We start from the raw sequence: 23,325 nt of genomic DNA, 5'->3' as shown, positions 1-23,325 counted from the left end.
TCCGGTTTCTATAAAACCCGGTTTTGTTCATCCCTAGTTTGAAATGAAGGTTCTGGTTGACCATTTAGTTATCGGGGGTGTTTTCTGCAAGATCTCTCGGACGATGACTTATTTATGGCACGAGCCACCATACGTAGAAGGCGGCATTCTTTATATACTAACTGCACTCTGGTTGAAGAAACGAACTATATCTGTAAGTTGTAGAACATCTTGTACTCGTCGCAGAATTGAGACATGTTTTTCGTGAATAGTTTTCAAGGGAGAGTCAATCATTGTCCATTCAGCAGCACTCCGTTAGTAATAATCTAGAAGGGAATTTCAGCTCTAAAAACTGATCATAGAAGCTCAATAGTACAAAAATTAGGGGATTGGGAGAACTACAGAGGCGGCAAAATGAAATGAAATATTTCAGTTTAACGTTCCACATTTATACTCTTTTAACTTAAGGAAGGCCTATGACAAAGGCAAGCAAATGACAAAGCCTATAAACGGCTAAAACCGCAAAGAGATCTGCAGGTTATATCTGATAAATCTTAAATCTGTTGTAATAATATGACAAACAGAATAGCATGAAATTGCCGCAAGCATCAACACAGAGCAACAGCCATTGGGGGGGGTGGGGTTAGCCACACATAATCCCGTACTGTTGCTGTAAACAAGAACCATAACCCGTTAGATCATATAACTCTTTTTTCAATCAACGGCACATGCTTCATGTTTTCTGTACCATCGTTCTTACGCTATTGCATTGGTGGTGGTGATAAGAGGTTTCGAAATCTCAACATGACCGCGATTATTAAGATCTCGGCAGATTTTGAAGCGTCTTCTTACTTGTGCTACACCGTTATCACGTTAGATATTATTAGTCTTAATATACTTAATACACTGGTACCCTTGGATACACTTGCTCCAACTAACAGCGTACTCACAACTTGTCGCTCTGAAAACTAGAGATATCTCTCATTTTTAACCACCGTCTGAACTATTGTACGCACACGAATCGGTACTGCAACGCCTCACGTAGTACTACTGTCAAACAGTGATGCACTGAGACACTGCTGCACTACTACACTGGCATATGTAGTGTCACATTGTCAACAATTGCTTCGTTTTCTCCGGCATATACGTGGGACGTAAAACTTTTTATTTATGCTTCATTTTCTGACTTTTTAGACTAAAGTTTGCTACTTTTTATTTCGAAACTCTCCAATTGCCTTCTCTGAATGTTGATCACAGAACTAATAATAATAATAATAATAATAATAATAATAATAATAATAATAATAATAATAATAATAATAATAATAATAATAATAATAATAATAAGAAGAAGAAGAAGAAGAAGAAGAAGAAGAAGAAACTTTGCAGTAAATAGGATTATCTGAAACTTAGATATGAATGACGTATCTATGCTGGCAATTAAAGCGGTTAGTATTCCATGTATGGGATATGGACAGCAACCGTTAAGTCACCGTTACCAGTCAAGATGGGTTATATTGACTCCATTAATAACTCAGCCGAAATAACTGCTCTAGCTGTCTATTGCAAACAAATGCTTTTTTTGTTTGTTTGTTTGTTTTATTTCATTCAGGAATTATCGTGTGGAGTAACAAACGTTCGCATGAATGTGTGTATTAATATTATAATATTGTAAGGCCCGTGGTCCGAATAATATTTATCTATACTAAATGGCAGTGGTAGATGTAGAAGGTAAAAACTAGGAGAGGGAGCAGCCAGAACTCATATAGAATAGTTATATTATGAGTTTACAATTTTTCATTTTTCCTGCAGAAATCTCCAACTTAACTCTCTTCTGATGTATATCATGAGTAGGTTGGATGTTGACATTGTGGATCTCAAGTTTTGTTTTTTACATTGCATAACAGAAAAGCTGCAACTAAAACCATATCTAATGTTTCAAAAAATTTCAAATAAAGAATAAAAAGTCGATGCTTACTATAAACTTTCAAAAATATATAAATAACTATTTTCAAATACTTTTTGTTATTCAAAAAACTGATGGTCTAGGCCTCCCAGCCCCGGGCTACATCTGCCACTGTTTAGTAGCATTTAAAATTGGTTTAAAGCGGAATAAGTACAAATTTAGTTGATCTCTAAAATCCACAATCGTGCAGTTATAGTCAAAGTTTATTGATATTATTGTGTATCATTTACTTAAAAAGTCGAAGAAGAAGAAGAAGAAGAAGAAGAAGAAGAAGGAGGAGGAGGAGGAGGAGGAGGGAAACAGAAGAGATTTTAAAGAAAATCAGTCTAGTCTACACCAATATAGAAAATTGGTTGACGGCAAAGGCTTCTTATCTGAGCGTTTATTTTTCACGCGCACACGAATCTAATAGCAGAAAGCTGAACAGCTGTTTTCAGATAATTTCTCTCATTTTCCAACAGATGGCAGGAACGTAGTGTTTTGTAAACAGCGCAAGCGTGTTATGAAAAGTGTAAGAACCGAGACAACGCAAGTGCGAAATAGTGTTGGATAAATGAAAGAAATGTATTTCAGGTTTAGTGGTACAGTGCAATTACGCCAAATCGAGATGATTTGGTCGTGTTTCGAGAAAATAGTGACTTACCTTTGAATTATAATTCAAAGTTATCATCTACAGTAAGGTAAGTGATAACAGGTGTACTGCAGGTGAGAGAGCTGATAGCAATGTGGGCGGGGTATTTTTTTTTTTTTTTTTTAATCTAATTTGTATGAGAAATCTATACTTATTGTGCAGATTTACTGATTTGATTTCGCTGCGAATATTTTAGAAAAAAATGTTGCTGTAAGTTTGAAGTGACACAAGTTCGAAACAAATTCGTCAACATACGGAGCAACTTACCTGTGTTGCCACATGTATTACGTGGACAGTGATGTGCCGAAGTCAGTGTACTTACTACAAATAAAATACGTACTATAAATTTATTTCTTAAAGTAATCTTTTAAAATATATTTTTACGAACATTCCATTATTTCTTTGGGAAATGTAATAATATTTATGAAATGTTTTATTTATATATTTTTTTAAAAAGCTACGCTATATACTATTACCATTGAATAAATGAATACTATTAATTTACTCTAAGACCGTATTACTTGTGGCGAAGATGTTAAATAATTATTTCGGGATCTAGTTGAGGATTCCTGGGGCAACGGGGGCTCAGTGGTAGAGTGCCTTCTGGTTCGATCCCAGACCATGTGAGCCTGTGATCGATCCCGTGAGTTTTCTCAGGATTTTCCAGTTTTCTCTCACATTCTCATTCCACTAGTTTTTCCATAATTATTAGCTTTCGCTGATTAGCGTCAGCAGCACATAAACTTTGAAGGGGACAGAAGACTATCGGTGGGACTGGAGTGTATGGAATCCCCCATCAAAGCGAGGGTTCTGAATTTCCTCCCCCATAATTAAAAAAAATAGTCTTCGTACATTGCATTTGAAAGCATTTTTGACTTAAAAACCAACAAAAATTTTTTGAAAAATATTTTATTTTTACCTTTAATAGTTTACTTTGTTAGAAAATTTGGTGCTAGAAGCGCACACATTTTTTTCAGTTTGTTTGTTTATTCAAATAGTAGAATTCAACCTTGTTCTACAATTTTAGTTAAATAATACCAAATGTACGTCAGAAACAAAATAATAATGGAAAGTAAAATTTATAGTGTGAAGTGAATACTCAAAGTTTCGAAAGCAGATTTCAAACCTACAAGCCTACAACTAATGTAAATGAGGTTCAACAATGTATATTAGTTTAAAAATTATACTGTTAGTTTTTTTTGTGAACGTTCCAAACTGCTGTAAATTGAGCCTCTTTTGAGTCATAGTTGACTTAATCTTTTTACAAATGTTGGGGGGACATGTCTCCGGTGGGATTGAAGCCCGTGCTTTCATTAATCATTCGTCTATTTTGCCTTAAGAAGCAATAAAACTAGATATTTCATTTAATTTTCTTATAGATTATCAATAAATTCTACAAATTCATCAGCAACCTTCTATCGCACCTCGAACTTTATCAATAATCTTCAAATTAGCATATCGTTAAATAATATTTAATGCCTCGTTAAAACAATCTATACCAAATGTTTGTTCAACATAGTTGTCTGGGTAACCAGATCCCTCATGGCCTGAAAAGTCAGCAAGTTATTAAGGTTAGTTTAAAGGGACAAGTTTTGCCGATAGATGTCACTACAGTTTTCGTATCTGTCTCATATATTTTTTACCTTTCACGAAAATTCACGATTTCTCTTACAAATTTCAAACTAGGAATTTCAAATTTTTCGAGAAGGAACTTCATAACCTATCGACGACAACAATCCGTGCTGATTTTTTATTTAGAATTTTCTTCATTGTTGAAATGGCTTGTTTGTTGAAAGAGATATCCAAACCTTTAACAATATAACTCTTTCAACAATGAAGAAAATTAAAAATAAGTAATCGGCATGGATTGTTGCCTTCGATAGGTTATCAAGTTCCTTCTCCAAAAATTTCAAGTCTCTAGGTTGAAATTAGTAAGAGAAATTGTAAATTTTCGTACATAAGAGAGATACGAAGACTGTAGTGACATCTATTGACAAAACTTGTCCCTTTACACCAACGTTAAGCTAGCACGTGTAATTGGTTGTAATTTTCTTAGGCTTATGAGTGCTTGTGGGGACCATTCTTATCAGTCCACCCTGACAATGTTTTCCTTGGTTTCCCTCAATCGTGCTTTATCCAGTCTTCTTTATTTCGAATTGGGGGAGAGACCATACTCATCATCTTCGTGTTACACCGATATCTTCAAAAAAAAAAAAAAAAAAAATTGAGGAAATTCTAGAACTTTTGGGGTGAGAAATCTCTCATCACCACTAATTTGTCTGGATAAAACACTGATCTTAGCCAACTTCCTTATGTAATCTTGACTTTTTTTTTCCTGGTTGGTAAAATGATCTCGTTATTGTATTTAGAACTTTTTTAACAAATAAATAATTTTAAAACTGTGCCTTGAGGTTAATTTAAAAATGAAGTAAATATCTAGAACACACTGAAGGGCTATGACCGGCCAGATGGCCCACGACAAACTTCGTTTTACGTGTTCAGCACATTGATTTCCAATTCCATTAAGTTGTTCGCTAAGCTCACCTTCACTTTTTTTTTTCATTTTAATAAATAACTTAAAACCGAAGAAGTCAAGTGAGGCAAGTGAGGCAGGTACTATCTATCAATACTAAATACTATAAATAAACTGTTTTCAAACCATTTGAATGTAATATGACGCCATAATTTTTTAGCACCCTAATATACACTATACGAAATAACTTGGAAACAATTGTTAGTTCATATAATAATAATTTGTAGATACTACTCGAGTCACTTGCTATATTTGTTATTCTTCATTAAGTCATTCACTACTTTGTTTTTTTTTTTTTAAATAGGGTCATTTTACCAGTGTTATGAATGAAGAATATAAAAAATGTAACAAGTCAGTCAGGTAGTATCTATAAATACAAAATGCTATTAAATGAACAATGAAGTTGATCCGACATTTCGTCAGTGAAGCTAAAGTGTTCATTTGGCGAAACTGTTATACGATATTAGTTTTATAATAAAAATCTGTTTGCTTTGCTCAGTTCATTAGGTTATTATTTAATTATAGCATATAACAGGTTAAGCTGCTATACTGAAGAATATTATAGAGTATGCCATATTTATTTCGTGTGCTCCGAGACAATGTTGTCAAATTATAAACGAATAGTATCAGGCAATGAAATATTTTGTTGGCAGATTTTCAGAATTTTTCTCTATTACTTCCCTCTTTTTGGAAGTATTCAAACTAGACTTAGAAAAATATACTTAATAGTGTAGGCAAATTAGACAAAATGGTGGAAAAAATTCATAAAGAGATTAAAATTGGCAGAGATGTGTGGAATAGTGGTCCAATCAACGTGTAAAGATGTACATGTTGTTGTACAACGTATACTGTACGTCTGTTAAAGCTAATTGACTAGGTCTTTTTTACCTGAGCTAGAGTAAAAACTACCATACTGGAATCTACCATACTCGTTTCCAAAAAAAAAAAAAAAAAAAAAAAAAGTCTCACGGTACTGGCGGCAGCCATTTTAAAAGATGGCGGTCGAAGCTCCACTCGGATTTCCCAGGAATTTTAGAATGTTGATTGGACCACTATTCCACACACCTATACCGACTTTTATCTCTCTGACGTTTTTCTAGAGTTTCATGTGCGGAATAACGAAAACGTCGTTTTACGGCATCAGCGGCACCCATCTTCCAAGATAGTGACTGAAGTTCCACTAGGATTTCCCAGGACTTTCAATGTGTTTATTGGACAACTATTCCACACACCTATACCGATTTTTATATATCTCTGATGATTTTCTGGCGTTTTCTGTGTGGAATAACAAAAAAAAGTAGTTTTACGACATCGGCGGCGGCCATTTTCCAATATGGCGGCTGAAGCTCCACTCGGATTTCCCGAGACTTTTAGTATGTTGATCGGATCATTTTATGATTTTTTTCCCGCTATCTTCATTATTTTTGTCTAATTTGCCCACGCTATAAAGTAAGATCGCTTAGTGACAAGTCGAGTGAACTATAACACGTATCTCTGGTTTACTTAAGGGTTGAGTTATATGCGTTTTAACGTTTACAGTTATGCCAGAAATCTGAAATCTCTGTTGGAAGTTGTTACGTATTTCCATTTTTCTGCCAAACCAATTACATTCGAGTTGCCCAAAGATTGTATGAGCATTTATTTTCAGATGCTGAATACAGTCAAACAGAACATTTTACTTTTTTTTTTTTTTCGTTTTCATCAGAATGTTGGCTAGTTAGTGAAGAGCCTTAATTATATACAATCTGGTTCATGAAATGCATTTAATTATTATTACATAAATCAATTAAGATTAGATTAAGACTAGCATATGAAGATAGATATGATTTTGAGAATGGCTTCATATTATTATTATATTTGGGCTCCTACGTTATGTCGAGTGAACATTACTTTTATCTTATCACATTCACCTGATAATAAGAAAGTACTTTCGAGTATAGGAGAAAAGTACTTTCGAGTATTCGCAACTAGAACTACTTACAATATTTAAAGAAGAATACTGTATTTCTGAATCCTCCAGCACCATGTAAAATTATTATAAGTATTATTATTTCTAATAAGGGGAACTCAACTGACTTCGCTTCTTCAGAAACACGTGAATTGCCAGTAGGCGTTCATTCCGTATACCATTGAATACGAACGTTTTTCAGCACGGTGCAACAACGCGCTAACCGAGTGTTGAGAACATTCAACGCATCTGGGCGCGTTAACGACGCGGCGTTCGTAGTGTGTACGTATATGAAATAGAGAAAATTTAGAAATATTCGGTGGCTTAGCAAAGAGTACGAGGTTATGGAAAGCTTCACAATTTAGTAGAAGAGCGAAGAAAAAGTAATATCGTGAGAAACGCAATCTAAGATATTAGCATCTCAATCGTTCCATACAATTTTCGAAATTTGAAAGCAATAATTAGCGTCCTCGCAGTACAAAGTTTAGTATAGTATTATGGTATAAAAGTGATTGTTGTAAATGAGAACATATATAATTCAGAAGGGGAAAAGAGGAAATTAAATCTATTAAGTTTTACGTTCCACTTTTATGCCGGCTAGCCTAAAGGAGATGGTGATGATGAGAAATGAATGTAATGGTGAAATGAAGAAAGTAGGAGAATGTCTAGAAAACCCACGCACACGATGTTTGTCTACCACAAAGTTCACTTGGTGCGAGATGGAATCGAATCAAAGACCACATGCACCATAGGTGAACGCTCTACCATTGAGTCATTGCGGCCCTATTGAAAGGAGGCTTTACCACACTGTGCATTACTGCGTATAGTCAGAAAAAATTAAGTCTACTTTTCTTCGTTAACAGCGCCTGAAAAAGTCCAGGTCTAAGTACTTCAGTGATGACATGCATCCGTGCTCTAGACGGGGCTCACTGGTAGAGCGTTCACCTCTGGTGCGCGGGGTCCCTGGTTAGATCCTACCTCACGCCAAGACTGTTTTGTGGTGGATAAACACTGTGTGCATAGGTTTTCTCGAGATTCTCCTACTTTCTTCATTCCACCATTCCATTAATTTCTCATCATCATCGTCTTCTTTAGCCCAGCCGGCATAAACGTGAGACGTAAAACTGAAATGTTGCATTTTTATTTTTTCGTCTTCCAAACGTGACCAAATCTTTTCTTCATACTACAACCTATAAGCAGATAATCCTGCATACTTTATTATTGTTACTATTTTTTCTGCTTATAGTCAGCTTTCTGATTTGAAAGGTTTGAACTAGTTAACATTACCGACAATATCAATAGTCTTCAGGCCCGTAAGTAGGAAGGGGCTAGAGGAGGCATTGCCCCCTCTAAATTATTTTTTGCCCCCTGTAAAAATACGCTGAAGAGAATTTTCAAACTGAATTAAAACCAGTGAAATTCTTGCAATTATATTTACCAAATTAAACTCAACTTTGCGAATTCTACTCATTTCTGTGTAAAATTATATGCTTCTTGCTAGATGCACTAAACATTTTCCATTTCCTTTACCCATAGGATTTCAAACCGTACCGTATTATTGTAATCATGAGAAGTAATGATAAGCAATGAGAATTTACACATAACTGATAACATGAATTTTTATGCAAACATTTGCGATATCGCAAATTTTTGCATAAATATTCATGTCAGTTATGTGCCAATTCTCATTGCTTATCATTAATTAACCTAAAACACACCTGTTGCAGTAATTTTACAACAATAGTGTTGCCAGGTGCCGCGTTTCTGTCAAAAAAACATCCATTTTACGGACTTGCATTAAATAGCCTTTTTTATATAGCAACATTGCATCAACCTTGTCACATTTTCGCACCAATGGATAAATATTGATGCATACTGTACATATACACAGGAATTTACCCACAGGAAATCAGTTTTCTGCAACTGAATATTGATTTTGTTCATTTTGCACATTTTTAATTTTATACTTACTTTAATTTCTTTCGTTACCACACAAAAACGTTACAAGTTCCAGCATTGGTCATAATCTCGAAAATATCTACATAGAACGTGCTTATATTTGTTTCGAGTCTCAGGTCTTTATCATTCTTAGATCAAAAAATATACGTAATCAAACTTTGGGTTGCGCAACTTTACAGACGCTATATATATATATATATATATATATATATATATATATATATATATATATATATATATATATATACAGTGGTGTATTTAGGGGGGCTTCTGGGCTTCAGCATATGAAATATCTTGCTGAATTTTCACATTTTCAGGCAAAGCCCCCCGAAAGTTAGCAAAGCCCTCCCCGAAACAAAATCGTAAATACGCCACTGTATATATATATATATATATATATATATATATATATATATATATATATATATATATATATATATATATATATATATATATATACAGTGGCGTATTTACGATTTCATATTCCAGAATATATTCCAGAATTAACTTTGTTTTCTGAGTGATCGGTTTTGGAAATTAATTTCATATGTATTTATTTGAATTTTCCTTTTCAGACTATGCATTAAAAAGGCCAATAAAGTAAAGAAGTACATGTAGTAGATATGAAGCACACTTTCTAATTAAGATTATCAAAATTTAATATGTTGGAGTGACTGACTATTCATTGGCTGAATTACATTATACGAGTAACTGTGTATGTAGGATTAATTCAACAGAAGAACAACCTTGTTTTGACACACACACACACACAATGAGAAATAATGATTTATGAGGTCATGATAGCAATTATAACTATTTGACTCTTTTGATACTCGCAACCTTTCATTGTCATCGAGACATGAAGTGATTTGTTAATGTAGTTTCAAACGTTTATGACGCAATAATTCGCATGTAATGACTCATGATAACGGAAAAATCACTTAATAATATGTACTTCTAATTTCTTTCTTAATATTCCATTTTTTGACCCTGTGCATCACGATTTTGGTCTTTATAATTATTTAGTTGTATGGATTTAAATTTAAAAAAAAAAAAAAAAAAAAAACAGAATGAACCTTGTTATTAAGAATATCGACGATTAAGAAATGGAAAAAAATTGGCCTTAAACAAAATCAAAGAGATTTAACATTGCCAAACCGAATTCTAGTTTATACTCGTAGAAATCAGAGCTATGAAAGATACGTTGATTTGGGTGCCACCGATCTGTTTGTCCATCATTTATTCCTACAAAATAATAATAATAATAATAATAATAATAATAATAATAATAATAATAATAATAATAATAATAATAATAATAATAATAATAATAATAATAATAATTGCTTGAACATAAGTTGGAATGTTTAACATGGCCAAAAATGTCCTGAAATGTTGTATCAGTAGACAAAAAAAAAAAAAAAAAAAAATGTCTAGAACACCTCATAGCGGTGGTTAATAGGAACAGTGTTCAAAATGAGTTTACGGGCACAGAAACTACTTTTAAATAGTGTTTACTTAAGATAATAGTCATGGGACACTTTGCAAATTTACAGATTTATAAATCATTTATCTTCATATACTCAATTACTCATTGAGCACATCAAAAGTTCAGGTACATTTTGAACACTCTTGCTCCAGTTCCTATTAACCACTGTCAAAGTGAGGGCCGCGGTGGCTCAGTGGTAGAGCGTTCACCTCTGGTGCTTGGGGTACCGGATTCGATCCCAGCCCCCGCCAAGTGAATTTTGTAGTGGACAAACATCGTGTGCGTGGGTTTTCTCGGGGGTCTCCCGTTTCCTCCCACTTTCTTCATTCCATCATTTCATTCATCACTCATCATCACCGTCTCCTTTAGCCTAACCGGCATAACTGTGGGACGTAAAACTCAAAGATTTCATTTCATTTCACTGTCAAAGTGCTTTTTGGTTCACTTCAAGAAATTTTTAACATGTTAAATATAGACCGAAAGTCGTTTCTGAAAATTGTCCAAACACTGATTTATTATTATTATTATTATTATTATTATTATTATTATTATTATTATTATTATTATTATTATTATTATTATTATTATTATTATTATTATTGCAGTATTGGAACGACGTCATTTGTACGTTTCGTACATATATATTTATGAATGCAACTATTTCGAAATGTCGCTTCCTCCAAATTGCCCCACTCCCACCCTACCCCACCGTTCAACAACAATTGGATATATAGAATTAAAAACGGTTCTAATCCATCATGAAACTGTAAGGCATGTTACATGTCCTCGCTACTGAAAAGTTAAAATTGATTTCAAATAAGGCAAATAAAATAATTTGTTAGAATGTGTTTCCAAATTAAACATTGAACGCCACATGAGGGTCGCTGGCAATAGGATGTGATAAAAAAAAAGGGGGGGTCGCAATATGAAATAGGTTAGGAAAGCATGGAGTAATAGGTTGATTTGTGTAAAACAAAATTGTTTGACATCAGCTGTTTTCCACAAAATCACCTTCACCAATCAACTCTGTGTGTTACGTGAATTCTGATACTCCCGTTATTCATAGCAAAAAAAAAAAAAAAAACTGTTACGTAACTAGCAGTAGCAATCAGCATCATTTGTACGAGTAACAATTGTGTTCGCTAATAGATCTTACGTAGGCGATTATATTATATTATTTTATTATTTCTTCATAAGTTTCATTCTTCTTTTACTACAGTTGTTTTTTAACCGATTTTATAATAGTTTCAAGTTTTGTTTAATATTCTTTGCTGTATTCGACAATAAGTATGGACATACAAATATAAAATAATAGAAAAAAATAAAAGCATATACTTTTCGTCTCCTTTCTTAGACAAGATGGGATGAGCAACACAAATTGGAAGAGAAACCATTAGGTAAATCAATAATTGTAAATACATTGTAGTTGAAGCTGAGCTCATCCCAATATGAACATGAATCTCCTTCCCACTTCCTCACTATATCTGTGCATGTTCTGTGCATCTGTGCATACAAATAATGGAGTGGAGGGCTCACAATGGAAGTGAATTGCTATAAACATATAGCCATAACGCTTTAATATATTGTAGATATTGGGACGAGTTTGCAGCAAACTTGGATAAGTTATATATATATAATATCAAATGAGCATTTTTTCTTAATAAATGTCAGTCTATTTCCGAGTACACACGGAAAAGAAAGTATTTGACAGTTGACAAATTTTATTTTGTCAATAACTCAGGAACAAGTTAATTAATTTGGATCTTTTTGTTGTTCTCCTTAGAATAGTGATAATTTGATAACTTGCCAAAACCATTACTCTAATATGTTAATTTATTGTTGAGTTATTAGGGAAAGAAATTTTGTCCGCAGAAAAATACTTTCTTTCGGGACTCTACGCCTTATAACGGTTTCTAGAGGCGTTTGAAGTTGTCAGCATGCAATAGGTTTTGCTATTGAGATTAAAGCAAAGCGCCTGCAATGTTCGTCAACCCGCTATATGTAGATTTCGTACTGGTTGCCTAACAAGGATATCAAGCTTACCAATTCCGTAGCGACAATGTTAATCTTACAGGGCGGTATTCAGAAAGAATGAGTTAATCGTGGGTTTGTCTCGGACTAGTTAAAGGCATACTAGATCTTTACTAAGAAAGGTGCACTTTTTTGGTATTCAGAGTCTACTTTCAGTACAACTAAAACGTTGATTTCGGTATGATTAACTTACACAACCCCCAATGCATTGGTGAAAAAATAAATGTGGCAACTACGGAAAAGTAGACGAGCGTATGCGTAGTCTTTAAAAATGAAAATAGATGAATTTACGAAATCCGAAATGTTGTGTCGCACGCTTAACCGTGGGTAAAAGATTAGCCTCTGCTCTAGATTAATTAGTCACATGTGATTAACTTCGTCAAATACGACGTCCTAATCAGAGACTCTGAATACAAGTTTTATAACCATCCGTTAGTCAACCTCGTAGTATGGCTTTAATCAGACGTCAAAACGTCTCTGCATAAGGCCCACAGAGTCGAAACATCCCTAAATGAAAGGTAATGAAATCCTTTAACTCTATGTCCCATGGTTATGCTGTGTAGGCTAAAAGAGACGGTCATGATGAGAATTCATGTCGTCACCCATGTCTTCATTGCTCTAATGTTACATGATTCATAGCTTAAAACTGTAAATTGATACGAACATACTGAAGAGCATTTATTAGCGTTTAAAGATACAGAAGTCATTACACAATATACTTCAATAATAAATATGTTTTAAATGTTGTCAAAATATATCACATTCGTCGCGGATATGTCGTGACGATGTTGGGCTCTGTTAACTTCTAGATTAAATTAAGACAGAAACGGGGCATACATTTTGTGCATAAATTTATAAAACGAGACGAGAGGATAAAACCTAATTTCTCGTCTCATGAGTAACACTAATCAAAATCTTTTTAAAAAATATGAATTAATGGTCTCAGTAACAGGCCCGCAACCAGAGAGGGGCAAGGGGAGCCTGGCCCCCTAAACTTTTCGTGGACCCACCAGACCTCAATACAAAATGCACAATTTAGATATTTGTAAGAGAATTTTTGATGACTTGGCCTCCCTAACATATTCATGCCCCCCTCCCCAAACCTATGTGGCTGGTTTCGGGCCTGCTCAGTAATATAGTTTTTTTTTTTCTTTGTTATCAATCTAATGAAATCGAATATAGCTAAGATCCACTGCAACTTCAGCTTTAAATACTGGTTACTAGTCACCACCATAAAGCAAAAATACAGATAGATAGCGAGAAACAGATTTTTATATAGATTCAGCTTTGCAAGAGTAGGTTATATTTCCCACATTGCCCGTTTGTTGATTAATCTACTTCTAATTAGAATACTGGATCCATATGAATGAGAAATCTGTAGCAGTTTTAAATTCTGATTTTTTTTTTTTTAATAGTTTATCAAATAACTAATACATGGGACCAAATCGATGGCGTGTGAGCTAGGCGAATGAAACGATGGCGGTAATGCGACGTTGCCGTGTGGTTAAGGGGTGTGACAAAGCTATATGCAGCATTTATAACATCCTTGATATGCAGTACAGTGGGAGCAGGTGACAAATACATCTTGTTCTCTGGCAACACCGCGACCCTCTCATTTCCTAACAACGTTTACGGAGAACTCAGAACATCGTCTTCAAACGTTCTCCCTTACCGTAGTTCTCAATGGTGTGTTTTTTTTTTTTTTTTTTATCGTACTGTTGTTTTTGTTTGTGTGCAGTCACTTCACATAAACAAAATAGTTGAATTGCTGCTTTTGTTTGGAAGATTATAAGTGTTACTTCTGTTACATAAATAGCTTTGCGCCTTTACTGCTAATTATTTCTAAGCAGCTGTAACCTCGAAGTGTATCACGTGTAAAAAAGCGAAAGTAAATCTATGCAAAGAAGATGTTTTCGCTTTTACGTCGGAGTGAATGCGTTAGCACGGAATAAACAATAACTGACAACCTATGGGCCTTCTTGTTAGAACTACAAGCACTTGTACTAAACATATGAAAGTGAGATAGATGCAGATACACAGTATGGTGAATTGTATATATACGTATATTCGGTCATCTACATATAAAGGGTCTAAAGTCTCAAACTAGCCATCCATCTCCTAAGGACTATTTTGCAACCGTGAGTTTGATACTTTGATACTTTGAGAAGAAGTAAGATCTCAATTGGCCGAAAAAGATGCCGATTTCTTTAAATCAATTTATTTATAGATAAGAATACGGAATGTTTCAAATAGAATTGAATTATCAATTTTTTAAAAAAAGAAGAAAAAGACTGTGCATGACTATGATTCTCCTACTTTTGAAACAGTTTCATATTTAAATTTGCTGCACTTGAGTAGAAGGAAGATACTGGAATGAAATGAAATTGATCATTTAACGTTTTTCGATTATGTCTTTTACACTAAAATGATTAATGGAAGTGAATGATTATGAAAGAAATGATGGAATTGCAAATGTAGGAACAAACGAGAAAACACCGGGAAAACTGACGAACACAATGGTGGCAAACGGGAGAACACCGACAAAACCTACGAACACAATGGAAGCAAACGGGAGAACACCGAGAAAACTCACGAACACAATGGTAGCAAACGGAAGAACACCGAGAAAACCCACGAACACAATGGGAGAACACCGGGAAAACCCACGAATACAATACTGTTCAGAACAATATTACATGACCTGCCACCAAACCAAGGACTCGTCACACCAGAAGTGAGCACTCAACAATATGCTAGCAACTAGACAGTAGACAGGGTTATTAGTAGTAGTACTAGAAGAAGAAGAAGAATAAAAGTAAAGAACGAATGAGCCATGATCAAGAAAAGGCTGGGCTAAATTGATTTACTTAATGGTCTTAAGGCTAATCACCATCATTCATTTCCTTTCGATTCTTTATATTAGTGTCAGACCGATGTGCTTAGCAATTGCTTCGTTAATGAGTTGAGGCCTCATCTTCATCCCTTGAGGAATAACTCAATAAAGTGGCATTTAGGAAAAGTGTATATATCAGTGTTTCCCAACCAGTGTGCCGCGAATGGACCGCTGGTGTGCCGCGAGGAAATCGAAACAAAATTATTAATTCTATAGCAACCAAATTGCAAGACATAGGGAAAAAATGTATATTTTTGTATTTCATATTACTATGAATTTCTACCATGAAAAAAATTACTGTAATTGTAATATATTATTCTACATCTATTACTGTGTAGCAGACAGTATTTCGGCTCCTACACATTTCCACGGTTAGTTGCTATGTTACGCTTCAATTGAGAGTCATACTAACACCGAGAAATGGAAGCACTTGTATGGTACGCGTCAAGTGAATGTTCGTAGAACACTCATTCGCACGTGAATGACAGAACAGCTGTGTTTTGACTTCGACGCATCGCAAGCTGTGTGATTACAATAATATGCACCGGTTTTGGTTAAAACAGCAAAGTTGCAAGTACAAGACATTTGTTAGTTTGTTCGTTATTTAGTGATCTTCGTTCTTAGTGAAAGGTTGGATACAGTTTTCGAAATAGAAAGCGCATTTTTAAAAATCTGAGTCCTATATTTCATTGCAATTGTTTTCTATTTTAAATTAGAATAAAAAATAAGCATAATGAATTAGCATAGGGGAAACCAGTGATCGAGCTTTCATCTCTGTGAGAAGATCAGTAATCACAGAAAAAAATTACCATAGTATTTTATATTTGCAAATAATAATATTATCTATGAGTGTGCCGCGAGAATTCAAGTTACACCCGTAGTGTGCCGCAAGTTGAAAAAGGTTGGGAAACGCTAGTGTATATATATATATATATATATATATATATATATATATATATATATATATATATATAGTAGACAATTTATCTTGAAATAAACGCTCAGTGTATCATTTAAGCTAACAGATAAAAATGGGTTAAATTTCTTACCATGCAAATATCCACAGGAGACATTGTTCAAGATACTTTACAATACCATAAGATTAACAGCCAACCCAACACATAGTTGTATTTTTTTTTAACGACACCATTGTCAGACTATTACATATTTTAAATCTACATGTTATACGAAAATTTACACCACCACATTATTGATCACTGCTACAAATTGAGAATGCTACAATATCAAAATGGAGCTAACTGAAACAAAAACACACCTTGTATATGTCACTAACTCAATATATTGCCGTCAAGAACACAGAGAACAGTTGATTTGGAAGATTTAATATTTTGTCTACCAATAAAATAGAATAGTAGAATATAATAATTTTGTACAGATTATACGAAAATATAAAATATGTTAATAGTTAAAAAAATAACTTAAAGTGAGTGTCTGTCTGAATCCTTTTTCTTTATTAGATAAATAATTTAATAATCGACTTATAAATAGAACCAGTAAATTGAAGAATAATCTTTGCGTTACTTGGGTGAGATATTTTATGTTCGCGGCGGCTCAGTGGTAGAGCGTTCATCTCTGGTGCTTGGGGTCCCGGGTTCGATCCCAGCTCCCGCCAGGTGAACTTTGTGGTGGACAAACACCGCGTGCGTGGGTTTTCTCGGGGTTCTGCCGTTTCCTCCCACTTTCTTCATTCCACCATTTCATTCATTACTCATCATCACCGTCTCCTTTAGCCTAACCGGCATAACCATGGGACGTAAAACTCAAAGATTTCATTTCATTTTCAATTCATTTCATATTTTATGTTGCTTCGACGATAAATGTTTATTTTCATTTGTATTGATAGATTATTGCACTGAGTTCTACAGTGTTGAGTTTAATGAAGTACCGTTCAGTACTTAAAAAGAAGAAGAAGAAAGCCAATGTTTTCATTAATACAAACGATTACTCTTCTTGTTTAGACAATAGTTTAAATATGGACTCATCCAGATTCTGCGTAGTTTGTGAATCAACGTTGTAAATCATTCAACGCTCTGCATTCGAAAGGAAAAGAGAAAACAGCGCATGGCCTCCTACAGAGAGAGAGAGAGAGAGAATCAGTTCTCTAACATACGGAGTCTGTTTTTAATTTTCTCATTAGGTCTTTCCTGAGCCAAAGTATTTGAAGCCATGATGAGCACTTTTTTTTTTTTTTTTTTTTTTTTTTTTTTTTTTTTTTTTTAAGGAAGAACGGATGACTGAGCGTTAAAAACTGTCTCTTCTACTTGTACGTGTACGGAAAGAGCATTGAATGAATTTCACCGTTCTTACTTCAAGAAGTGTTGACTATGGACTCCTGCATCCAAGGGACCTATCTTAATCCCGAAGGGGTTAAGCACAACTCCCACTAATTCACCATTCTTGCCCACTAAATGTACAATTCTCCAGTTTCATTATTTCATTTTCAATGAAAAATTATGTACCCAAAATAATATTAATGATTTTGAGTTTAGGGTCTCTTTCAACAGCAAGACTATGTAAGGCGTAGACCTACAGTTTAACGTTGGATCCGAACCACATGAGTTCCCGCCAGAGATTGAACCCGAATCTCCAACTAATATGGGTGCAACCTGCGTTCTAAAACCCGTCTGTGGAGACCCCTGCCTACGTTCTAGTAGTAAGTCCTACTAATCAAAAATTCTATGACACGAAGCGTGTAAGTTAACTATGCGCGGCAATGTGTGTACCATCAATTTAGTTACTGATTTTCCTGACTGTTTCCTTCGTTAAAGTAGCTCTCACCTATTGTTCTCACGACGCTGGTTTTCCTCAGTAATCACTAGACATCGGTTTTTTATCCACTTAAAATTCATGAAATACTCGTATGCATCCAACTATGCTGTTAAATATTAAAATATGCACTTGATATGCACCAAGAATGCAATAAAAGAGCATTTTCAAACATGCAGCAAAGTTGTGACGATGTTTTGTAAGTGAAATTTAACATCGGAAGTGTACTTTATCCTTAAGTGAAATATAACATCGAAAATGTACTTTACCTTTCAGGAACTTTTCTTCAGAATTTATTTTCATGAGATATATTTTAGTTTATATACTCCTAACTTTTTAAAACACACACGAATTCTATGAGAATATGCTTTTTAGTTTCTTCTCTTTTTTAAAAATTTGTATTTTAGAATGCATTTATTTAAAACGAAATAATAAGAGCCTTTCTTTTTAGATGTTTCCGCTCAAAAAAAAAAAAAGTTAATTTTTAAGGATTTAACTACTACTACTCGTTATTAGCATTACAGTATATCACGAGATGCTTCTCTATTATTTTTTAAATGTCTGTTTGTGACATTTGTATCCAGAAAATGACTTCTCATCATCAACAGACGTTACTGGGCAATATTTATATAGAGAGGAGCAAGTTTAGTATCTATTTTCAGGCAAGTTGAAATCTAACTTTTGAATGTATTTCTCATGGCTTGAATTGCTTTGTAGGCGGGATTCCTGTCAAGATCATCCGTCAGTTTCTTTTCCATTGAGCGTCCGAATTTATCAGATTTAGAGCTCGTGCTGAGCTTCATTAACGAGAGCTCACCATTCACTCACCAGCATTCCTCGCGTCTCTCTCTCTCTTTTTTTTTTTTTTTTTTCTAAATTGATATCGTCACAATGTTATAATGATCCTCTATGATTATCAGATTCTTCTTAACGTCTTGGCAATCGTAAGCGTCTTTGCTCTGCTGATCAGTTGCTAACATTATTAGACCATTATTAGAACAACTAGTTGTTCTTCCACTCTCCCATGCAAGAAGCCATTCTGTTTGCATTGACATTTGAAATACCTTTAAAATGCTAACTAAAACTGGATTTATTGCATACTATAAGCATACATCTGAAACAAATATATATATATATATATATATATATATATATATATATATATATATATATATATATATATATATATATATATATATATATATATATATAGAATATGCTCTTAAGCACTAATATATGTTTTAGTTTTTGAAGTATGCATTTATATACACTATAGAACTTCAAATTCGAGCTGTAATATAGTTGTTAGAAACCCTTACCAAATTTATCAGAGATATGCATATAAGCAAACAAAAGATGCATTTGCATAAAAATTTGAGGCCTAGTAATCACATGTCCAATTACTCGCCAGATTCATATTACTTGCCTTTGGTGGGTTCTCGGGACTAGTATACCACTGGGACAAATTGGTGTCGCACGAGCCAAGAGTTGAGGCATTATCTTTTAAAAACATGGGCACCCGAAGGTGGGGGCAGGGTGGGGCCCGGGCCCCCCTCTGGCTCACGAAAATGTATACGTAATACAGCAAATCATGTATATTAAATACTAGACATACCAGACGTAATATAACAACCATGGAGATGGGACCCCCTCTAGAAAATTTTCTTCGGACATCCCTGTCTGAAAGTGATGTCTCGTCTCAGAATTTTTTTTTTTTTGTGTGTGTGTGTGTGTGTTAGAAGAGCTCTGTTTGATCTCGTTAATAAAATTTGGTCTCGTCTCATGGACATCCCTCTCGTGGAATAAGGATCTGAAAATTTTATAAAATTACTTGACTCGCTACCCACGGTAGTGTGGGAGACCGTACCAGAGCGTCCACGAATTTTAATCCACTGAGGAGTAGTGTGTTCTAGCCACTGTTTTTTAAAGCGTGTTTACCAGAGTAAAATCTGTAAAGGATTAAGTAATTGCACTACTTTTTTTAAAAAAGTGTTTTCTTCAATTACTCAAAGTATTCTCTGACCTTGAATATTTTTGTCCCTGAGCTGAGAGAAATTACTTCAACGGACGGCAGAGAGTGGTGTCATCTCTCTTATCTTATTATTGTATAGATGAGGAGAATGAAATAGAATGCCTGGATCTTCTCGAAACCCCTGTTTTCGTGGTAGTTGTGCTATGTCATGGAATTTGTTATTATTCAATTTCTTCTCTGTATTCTTAAGAATCTAAACCCTCTAGCGCTATAGCCTTCGAAGACCTATGGCTGGACAGATAGCACATGTTCCACTGGATGATTCTTAACCAATATTTTGGCTTTCAACACTATTATTGGCTAGAATTAAATACGACACCACACGCAACCAAGATTTACCAACCATGTATGAGGCTACATTGGCATCGAACACTGCACTGAGAAAAAAAAATGTAGGTGGCATACTTAAAAACGTAGGTTACATTCGTAATTCCTGTAGTTTCTGGACTTAACGTACAACCGTATATAGCATCCTGCAGCAAACGTATAGCTGAAAAAGTATGTATTATACGTACTGTCTACATAAGTGCAATGACGTCATTCATGTGACGTCATCTACAGTAACAAGTATATACGGAGGTAATATCTAGCTTTGTGACGTCAGGATCGTATGTAGCATGTGGGTTAATAATGACGACACTCACTGACTATCAGGACGGAGCGTAATTTCAAGAAGTATGCAATATACGTTCTGTACGTGTGTTTCTTGCGTTCAATCCCGAGACAGCATCTATATTGTACTTGTGCCCCGTACGTACGACTAGATACAGTGTACGTATTGTACCTATGTATTATACAGATTTTCCTTATGTCGCACACAGCTTGTCCCGATACAGCATACAGAATATCCGTATGCACCATACAGAGTGCACATATGCAGCTTACAGACTGTCTGCATGCGGCATATAGATTACACGTATGTCGCGTACAGGCTGGCCATATGTAATGTATGGACTGGATGTATGTAGCTTGTAGATTGTCCATATGAAATATACGGATTTTACCTGTATCGCATACGTATTGCCTTGTTGTAATATATGAATTGGACATATTCAGGATCTAGATTGTACGTATAGTGCACCATTATTGAAGTGCTGCAACATACTGAGAAATGCATGATACATTCTTACTGTAATGTTGCCACATATTGTTTTTCTCTGTATGGAAACAAAAATAGCTTAAAATATGGTTGATCTCCTTTGTGCCAATAATAATAAAATTAAAAATACTACACTTTTCAAATTTTAGTTTGGAGCAGTGAAACTGTCCAGAGAAATGTATTTATCTGCAGGGTGTAAGTTTGGACTTCCTGCTAATTCTTTGGAAAGCTACTGCAAAGCCAAGTGTTGAAAAGTGGCACAAGAGTTAATTTTAAAATTATTGGCACAAAGGAGGGTAACCATATGTTAAACTATTTTAGTTTTCATACAGAGTAAATCAATATGTGACAATATTACTGTAAGAATTTATCATACCTTTTGCAATAACTTAGTTGCAGCACTTCAATAATAATGCAAAATTCACAGCCATGTACAATCCTATGTTCAAACTCAAAAAAGACTTACGTACAGTCATTTATTAAGCCGTTATCATCCATTGCTTGTACAGTCACGAAAGAAAATATTCTTCAGTTGACAAAATTTGTTTTCCTAAAAACTCAACAATAAATTAACCTATCAGAGTACCGACTTTGGCAGGTTGTCAAGTTATAACTATTCGAAGAATAACAACAAAAAGATCCAAATTAATTAATTTGTTGCCGACCTATTGGCAAAAGAAAATTTGTCAACTGTCAAATACTTTCTTTTCCGTGTGTACTATATACAGACGACTTTACCTCATTCTTTTCCTTAATAATATCCTCTTCCAAAATGCAGTTGTTACCACAAGAGGCGTGAATAGGATTTTCCAGAAATAACTTCTATGAACATTTTAATTAACAGATAAGTTATTTTTTAAATGAAGCTATAATTAAAAACATGGTGTCAGCTGAAAACGTTTTCCCTCACAAGATGATTCCTAAACAGTACTCCCCATTAAAAATGCAACTTCAAGGAGACAGGGTAGCTACGCCAAAGTTCCCAAGCCGATATCTAATAGTAAGTGTCGAATATGCTTAACCCTTAACATACCAAGCGGGGTACTCTAGGGACCCCAGAGAGTGATATTTGGTGATACTGCCGCAATTATAAGAATCAATTTATTCTCGATTTTTATATGTATCCTGCAACCCTTTGAGATATCAATTACATGATTAGATCAACGATGCGTTTCTTTAAAAAAATACAAAAAATAAAAACACACTTCAAAATGTAAAAACTTCATTGTTAAACCTGTGTTTCAGATTTACGAACACACAAGTATGAAATTGTATGAAGAACTGAATAGTGTTCAAATATACATAATATTTGACGTCAACAATGTTCATTTAACTTAAGTATGCTTCTAGACATCCAAAAAATAATAGTTGGAGTAACCCTCTGCAATACTATGTTGAGAAATTAAAATAATACTTGGGGTCCCCAGAAGACTCCAGCTTGGTAAACAACTTTGACGACTTAGGCTTGCTACGTTAAGGGTTAAACTTACCGCTGTATTCGCTGTGTGACAACGTGGTGATAGCAGAGCAGAACTGACCCAACATTGACAACCAGAACGACTGTAACACAGCGAGACATCGAGAGGATGTTCTCTTCTGGTATGGTAAGCCATGCGTCTTACGATCCAATGCCACAGCTCATCAACTGTAGCTGGCGGAGTTCACAGGTATGAGAAGCTGTGCAGCCATCGACCAAACATATTTATCCTTCCCTGCTCTACACATTCTGCAAATTTGGACTTTCCTGGATGTATCCTTCTTAGTTCAACATTTTAAGTAACGAGCAGTGTAATAGTCTCATACATTATTTAAAGAAAGAGCGATGATTCTCAGAATTACTCGGAAGTTTCTAGTTTACAATTATATATATATATATATATATATATATATATATATATATATAGATAGATAGATAGATAGATAGATAGATAGATATAGATATAGCTATATAGATAGATAGATGTACAATAATTTAAAA

General features: G+C 34.5%; 1 protein-coding gene across 1 annotated transcript in view; it reads left to right on the top strand.

Moving 5' to 3' along the window:
- The first annotated feature begins 2,446 nt into the window (after nucleotides 1-2,446).
- The window catches only part of numb (NUMB endocytic adaptor protein), a 431,069-nt gene continuing 410,190 nt past the window's right edge, over nucleotides 2,447-23,325 (top strand). Inside the window, exon 1 of the mRNA XM_081758768.1 lies at nucleotides 2,447-2,625. The gene's annotated coding sequence lies outside the window, so the exon portion shown is untranslated. The remainder of the gene's footprint in view (nucleotides 2,626-23,325) is intronic.

Source organism: Thermobia domestica, chromosome 5 (assembly GCF_964235325.1).
Source record: "Thermobia domestica chromosome 5, izTheDome1.hap1.1, whole genome shotgun sequence".
Lineage (NCBI taxonomy): Eukaryota > Metazoa > Arthropoda > Insecta > Zygentoma > Lepismatidae > Thermobia > Thermobia domestica.
The sequence above is the reverse complement of the archived record's forward strand: the minus strand, read 5'-3'. Positions and strand labels throughout refer to the sequence as shown.